At 35.2% G+C, this 7060-nt stretch overlaps 1 pseudogene; it reads left to right on the top strand.

Moving 5' to 3' along the window:
* The first annotated feature begins 2442 nt into the window (after positions 1-2442).
* On the top strand, positions 2443-3735 carry LOC132934527 (uncharacterized; annotated as a pseudogene).
* The last annotated feature ends 3325 nt before the right edge of the window (positions 3736-7060 follow it).

Here is a 7060-nt window from a genome sequence, read left to right as displayed (position 1 = left end):
CACTTAACAAAGCGGAGGTAAACTATAACACTACAGAAAAAGAATTGCTGGTCATTGTGTGTGCCGTAAAACAATTCAGACATTACGTATTCGGGCACAAGTTCTACATCATCACTGACCACCGACCGTTAACATGGTTATTTTCAGTGGCCGATCCAGGCGCGAGACTCATACGCTGGAGGCTCAAGCTAGAGGAACATGACTACAAAATAATTTACAAACCGGGAGTTCTCAATACCAACGCGGATGCCTTGAGTAGGATACCACACATAAAATATTTTAATTACCTGGAAAGTACTTACGATAACTTTGAACGTAACGACTCTCCGGTAATTAACCACCGAGTTATCGAGGTAGAAGGGGATCTCTATTCGAAGCGACTCAAGACTATGCACTAGCACATTGTGTATCCGAAGATTTAGACCAGTCCCGCGGAATAGCCCTGGAGTTCAATCGACGTTTTGGACATACCGACGTACTCAAGGGACAACAAAAAGGAGTAACAGAAATAGCACAATTTGAACATGAAGGCCAAAAACTGTTATATCTAATAACAACGGAGAAAAGTTTCCAAAAGCCAACGTACGAAAATATGTACAAAACTCTCCAAAACCTGAGAAGCAAGGCAGAACAAGAACTGATCTCACACATCGCAATGGCACGTATTGGATGTGGACTGGACCAACTCAATTGGGACAAGGTCAAATCCATGATAAAATATGTATTTAAAGGATCACGAATAAAAATAGTAATTTACAGTCACCAGAATTATAGCCCCGAAGAGAAACTTAAAATTCTTGAAGAATTTCATAATGAAGAACTAGGAGGTCACCAAGGGATCTCCGGGACAATAAGGAGGATCAAGATGCAACATTCCTGAAAGGGACTTAAAGCAGACGTAATAGACTTTATCAAGAAATGTCAATCTTGTCAGGTCAACAAAGCCAGTAATCACACCGTGACACAACCTATGGTCATCACGACTACAGCCAGATCTCCATTTGAAAAAATATTCATGGACACAGTCGGACCAATCACCACGTCCTACAAAAACAACTCCTACATCCTCACTATACAAGACGACCTAATCAAATATTCACTTGCGAAAAATTCGTATGTTTCCACGGAGCGCCGAAATCCATCGTAAGCGACCAAGGCTCTGACTTTTTGAGCAAAGTGTTCACGTCATGTTGTAAGCTACTAAAGATAGAAAAGTTTCACACCTCAGCGTATCATCCACAAGCGGATGGGGCGCTGGAACGCAGTCATAAGACACTGGCAGAATACTTACGTCACTATGTGGACAAGAACCTTCAGGACTGGGATGAGTACATTCCTTTTGTAATGTTCGTCTACAACACTACGCCACATTCAACAACGGAACGTCAACCATACGAACTTCTTTACGGCAAGCCGGCCGAAGTTCCGAATTTTCATTCGCGCACAGAAGAAGTACGGTACAACTACGACGATTACTGCTACGAACTGAAACAACGCCTGCAACGCGCACACGACACCACACGAGACACTATCGTGAAGAAGAAGAAGACATCTAAGGCACTTTACGACCGGAATGCAAAACCAATTACAGTGCATGTTGGGGACAAGGTGTTAACAAAATGGCATGCGAAGATAGGCAAACTCAGCGTGAACTGACAAGGCCCATTCGAGGTGGTCGGACGTACGAACACCGAAAACATAATAATAAAGAAGGGACGCCGGGAAGTTAAGACGCACATTAATGACGTCAAACTTTTCCACGAATAAAAAAAAAAAACACAAAAAAAAAATAATAATAACAATACTAATCTTAATTCTTCATTTTATAAAAAAAAATGTACATATAAAATCTTTATACTAACCAGTAGCATAAATTGGATGGTGAACAATTCATAGTATTAACACTTTCTTTAACTATTCGTAAAAATAACAAAATTCTACACGGACTTCAAACTCCAAATTTTGCAGGATAACAATCGTCAACGGACTGATCGCCTTATCAAGCTACTCCGACCAATACAACATAACGCAGTTCGATAGCCCACCGATGTACTACCACGCTATGGGAAACCTATGTATCACGGACTCTTACTGGAATCTACTGACCTATGTAAATCTCAAAAATTACGATGAACAAACGTGGATGATAGACAAGGGAATAGAACATGTAACCCAGGAATGCAAGAAATTGTACGGGACGACAGCTGCATGTGAGCAATTTGTAGTCCAGACCAGTGCTATTATGAAACAAATTGAAAGCAATCATATACGTGTTTTATCCTCAGTTCATAAAACTGCGCATGACATAAAAAAAGAGGTTTATTTAACGCTGCCGGTAGAGTAGCTAATGTACTTTTCGGTACATGTGACGATAATGATGCTGAAAATTTCTACAACCAAATAAATGAGTTCAACCGGTTCAAGCTGTCCACCTCTTATCTGATGCAATCCCAGACCACAATAATTAGAAACACGGTGAACGACATTCACGAGACAATGCAGAGTGTGAAGAAACAAGCCGAAGTTATCGACGATTCAATAACGCATGAGTGGATAACAGAGATGCAATCAAAACTTATACTCACAATCAACCTTCTTTCGATAAAGGTAGAAAATTTGGTGGACATTGTTAATTATGCAACGCTCGGACATATCCACAGTAGTATAATGAGTCCAAAAACCATCACACAACAAATGAGTGACATTAAAAGCAAATTACCGCCAAATTCCGAATTTCCATTAAAAACAACTACCAATAGTATATCAAATTTTTTCAAATTAGCTACGGTTATAGTGATAAGTGTGGATGACACATTAATTTTTTCTATCGAAATACCCGTCACAAATGGAATGAGATTTATGATCTATGAAGTCATACCACTACCTATGTAGTTAACCCAGGATCAAGTGATTATAATCGACGCTGAATCAGCATACATAGCAGTGGACAAAATGCAAAAGAATTTTATTTCATTCAGCTGACAAAATGTATAGTCTTGAAAAACGCCTTCGTTTGTCCAAACGATGTCAAATGACCAATTGCAAAATTGTGAGCAAAATCTTTTCAATAGTCCACCTAGTATACCCAGTTATTGCAACAAAAAAATTCTCCTTTCAAAACCCACAGTCTGGCACAGACTAGCAGGAGAAAATACATGGCTGTTCGTAGTTCAAAACGAAGCCATTACAATACCATGCGAAAACGAAATACAACCTATAAGAGTAACATTAAACAACATAGGGAAAATAAGTATCAACCCCAAATGTAAAATATACACAAAAAATACCATACTGATTCCCACGCGAAAATTTAAATCAAAAGTCTTCATTGACTTTTTCCCTAATATTCCTCTAAATGTAATTCCAATTAATTTTAATAATACCGGAGGCGTCGATAGACGACATATTTCAACTAATAAGGGCATTCAGTATAATTTCAAGAATTTAGCTAGGGACGCGGAAGATTTATAATCCTTACAGGAACAGATAAACGCCGAGCTAAATAGTAATAATAATCAACAAAGGCACACTTACACCACGACAACGGTGACTATAATTGTAATAATAATAATTCTAATTATATTGTATAGAAAATTAAGTACATTAAAAAATAAGTGGAAACCCAGGGGCACCGGAAGTCCTAACGTCTTATCTTCAACAGCAAGCACCAATCAGAGGCAGAGCCTATAGCTTGCACAACAACCGGCGAAAAGCTTACTGCCCGAAATAATTTAAAAATAGGAAGCCCATAGGACAACAGGGCTTTCGTTTAGCCCCGGGGGTGTTGTGAACCCCTGCACGCGCCGCACGGTTATGCTCACTCAGCATATAGGGTATGAGCGGACGTGTGGGTTCACATGATCGTCAGTTTGTATAACGTAGAGCTACAAGATTGTCTTTACTTTTGTTTGATTATTATAACGTGTACAATAAAAACCAGTAGTTAGAACCAACAGTTGAGAGTAAATTATTTAAGGGAAACCTAACCAACGCTGTAATAAACGTCTCAGTTCGAAGGTACTAGTTGGCTAAACCCAGACAAACGGCAAACCGCGAACTCTGTAAGCACGGATTCAACTGAGCTTACAACAGGCCATCTAGGACGAGTGGGAAAGTTTGGTGGCTGTATCTGCTTGTTCATTGCCAGCTATATTGCAGTGGCCAGGGATACAAGAGTATGTAATATTTTTGTCATATTGTTGTGCTATGATGTGGGTGTTCTGAATTTTCCTGACGATGTAGAGGTTACTGACTTTTAAGGCTGATAAGGCTGATAAGGCTGCGAAGGAATCACGAAATATTGTAATATCGTTGTCATTTACTTTGGAAATGATGTACTAAATAGCTTTAAAAATTGCCAGAGCTTCTGCAGAAAATTTTGAACATTTGTTTAAGAGTTTCTATTGAATTGTGGTTTCTCGCATATGATGGCCATTCCAACACGCCCTTTGCTGAGGGAGGCATCCGTATATATGTGAGTTTGTGGATAAGCAAGTAAACAGTTTTCTTTGAATACATTTCTATAAATGTAAGGGCAAATTGAATTTTTGGGGCATCGATGTAGGTCAAGATTAATATTCACACTAAATTGCCACGAAGGGCAAAGAGGGGTTTCAAATGGAATTATGTTTTTAAGATCGTATTTTATGTATGTATCTTTGAAAATATGCTTTGGATGATGTATTAGGCCTTGAAGAGATCTTGACATTCTTGCTGCTAATTTGGAGTTATGTTCTTCTCATCGTACTGCAAGGGAAGGAATTCCTTCAAAATGTAGGATACTTTTGATGGGGCTGAAACGGAACGCACCAATGGAGAGTCAAATTCTTAAATTTTGAATTGACTCCAATATTTTTTAATGGGTAGATTTGGTACTTAAAAAAATTAGAGACTTGTAATCAAGTTTTAATAGTATAAAGGCTTTATGTATTTTAAGTAGGATTTGAGATTGGGTTCTCTGTGATGTGTGAGCAAGAGTTTCTATAATGTTCAGTCTTGAGGAGGTAGCGTTATTTAAATTTAGGATATGAGGAGCTAAGTGATTTTGATTTAATGATTTATTTTATATTTTTACACTTATATAAAATCTTTTTGACCGGAAACCCGAATTTGAATATTTTTTCAGTCATTTTACTTTCTTCTATTTTCAAGGAACAGTGTAGGGATATACGTAAGTACTATATGTCAATGAGGTTTTATTAAATTGAATAGCACCATTCTTATGTAACATTTGAGTCATAGTACGTAGGTAAGGCGTAGTAGGTTTTACCGCGTGTGATAGAGGGATATAAATAAGATAACATCTTGCGAAAAATGCTACTGTTCTCGTGAAATTTTACCTAGAATGTTGTAACGCTGTACCGGTATTCCTTAAGATGTGTAGATAATGATTTTTATTAAAACTAAACATAAATATTAATATTTTAAATGTATTTTTTTGGCTGCGTTAAATAACGTTTCAGACCACTACACCGTGGTGTTCCACTATTTGACGCTGCAGGAAAAACACACCTTATTAACATTATTAAATTAAAATTTTGAATTGTGTTTATAACATTGTTGTTTCAAAATAAACTGTTAAAATATTATTATATCAACAACATGTGTAAAACTTGAAACGATATCTACGTTAGACTTGATTATCACGTTTATTAATTTATTTTAAAAAAATGAAAATCTGGACTACCTAGGTCTGTATTTATGTACATTATTGACATGTAACTACTTATACCTACCTGATTGATGTACCTAATTCACGTTTAAAAAAATACTAATACTAATATTTCTAGTATTACAATAAGTTGGTAATATTATTTTCCTGTTCTCTGAATTAGATGGTGCACACTTAAAAAATGAAAATTGGTCGAAGTACAATTACTAATAATATATTACCTATACTACAATTTTTCTACAATTGTTCAAACTTTTAAAATTTAGAAAATTTGTAATCAGACGATGAGTTGATTGATATATTGAATAAATGTATAATTATGGATTACCTATAATTTAACGATATCAATTATAATCATTAATCAATTTGTATGTTTAATAAATCAAACATACAAGTATTGTGATTTGTGATGGATAACTTACAGTATAATAATATGTGCTAATTATTGGATCATATTTAACATGAATTTATATTTATAGGGAATAATCAAGTTTTTACTTTTTAAGTCAAAATTCCTTTTTTTTTTTTGTTATAAGTAACATATTAAATGTATTTTATTCTATTAAATTATATTTTTTAAATGTAGGCCTACAAATATTCACAACAAATCTACCGTAAATTAATTGAAAAGAAATATACAAATGGTACTCCATAATTATTATTTATGTGTTTTAAATTTATTTGTTCATCTCACTAAATTGTATAGTATATTATTATAGTTACTATAGGTCAGGGGTCACCAACTAATTTCTACAAGGGTCCGTTTTTGAAACTTACCAAACTTCCCACGGTCCAGAACACATTTAAATACCCAATGACTTTTTTATACATTAACAATTAATAATTACTAAATTGCAATAAAACGTACCTACTTGGAATGAGCGTCTAACGTTACTAACGTACCTATCAGTCAACTTCTTTGAATTATGTTTTGCACTAATAGCTTTCAACATAACGCTCGGTGAAGGAGACACGTATATGATATATATTATAATATATGCATACCATACTCACAATATCGGATAATATTTTTATTCGTCATTTTATTATAAAAACGTAATGTAAAAACTATATTATATATTTTATTATTACGCAGCCATTAGGGTCCGTAAAAAACGTGTCTGCGGTCCGATCCTGGTGACCTCTACTATAGGTACTACTAGGTATCTTAAGAAATTTGATAGTCAGTTATAATTCGATATATTATTATGCAGGTATTCTAGTGCTGTTTTTTAATATAATATAATATGACTAATAGGCAATATAGCCTCCCTTTTACGACGGTCTAAAATAAAATGTTCAAATACGCTTATAACCCTTATGTCGAAAATAGCCATTTTGCTGAGTTATTTATTTATAATATGGATAGTAAAATATAATATACCTAAT

This window comes from Metopolophium dirhodum, chromosome 1 (genome assembly GCF_019925205.1).
Source record: "Metopolophium dirhodum isolate CAU chromosome 1, ASM1992520v1, whole genome shotgun sequence".
In the NCBI taxonomy this organism is placed as follows: domain Eukaryota; kingdom Metazoa; phylum Arthropoda; class Insecta; order Hemiptera; family Aphididae; genus Metopolophium; species Metopolophium dirhodum.
Note: the sequence above shows the minus strand (reverse complement) of the source record. Positions and strands in the feature narration are given on the sequence as shown.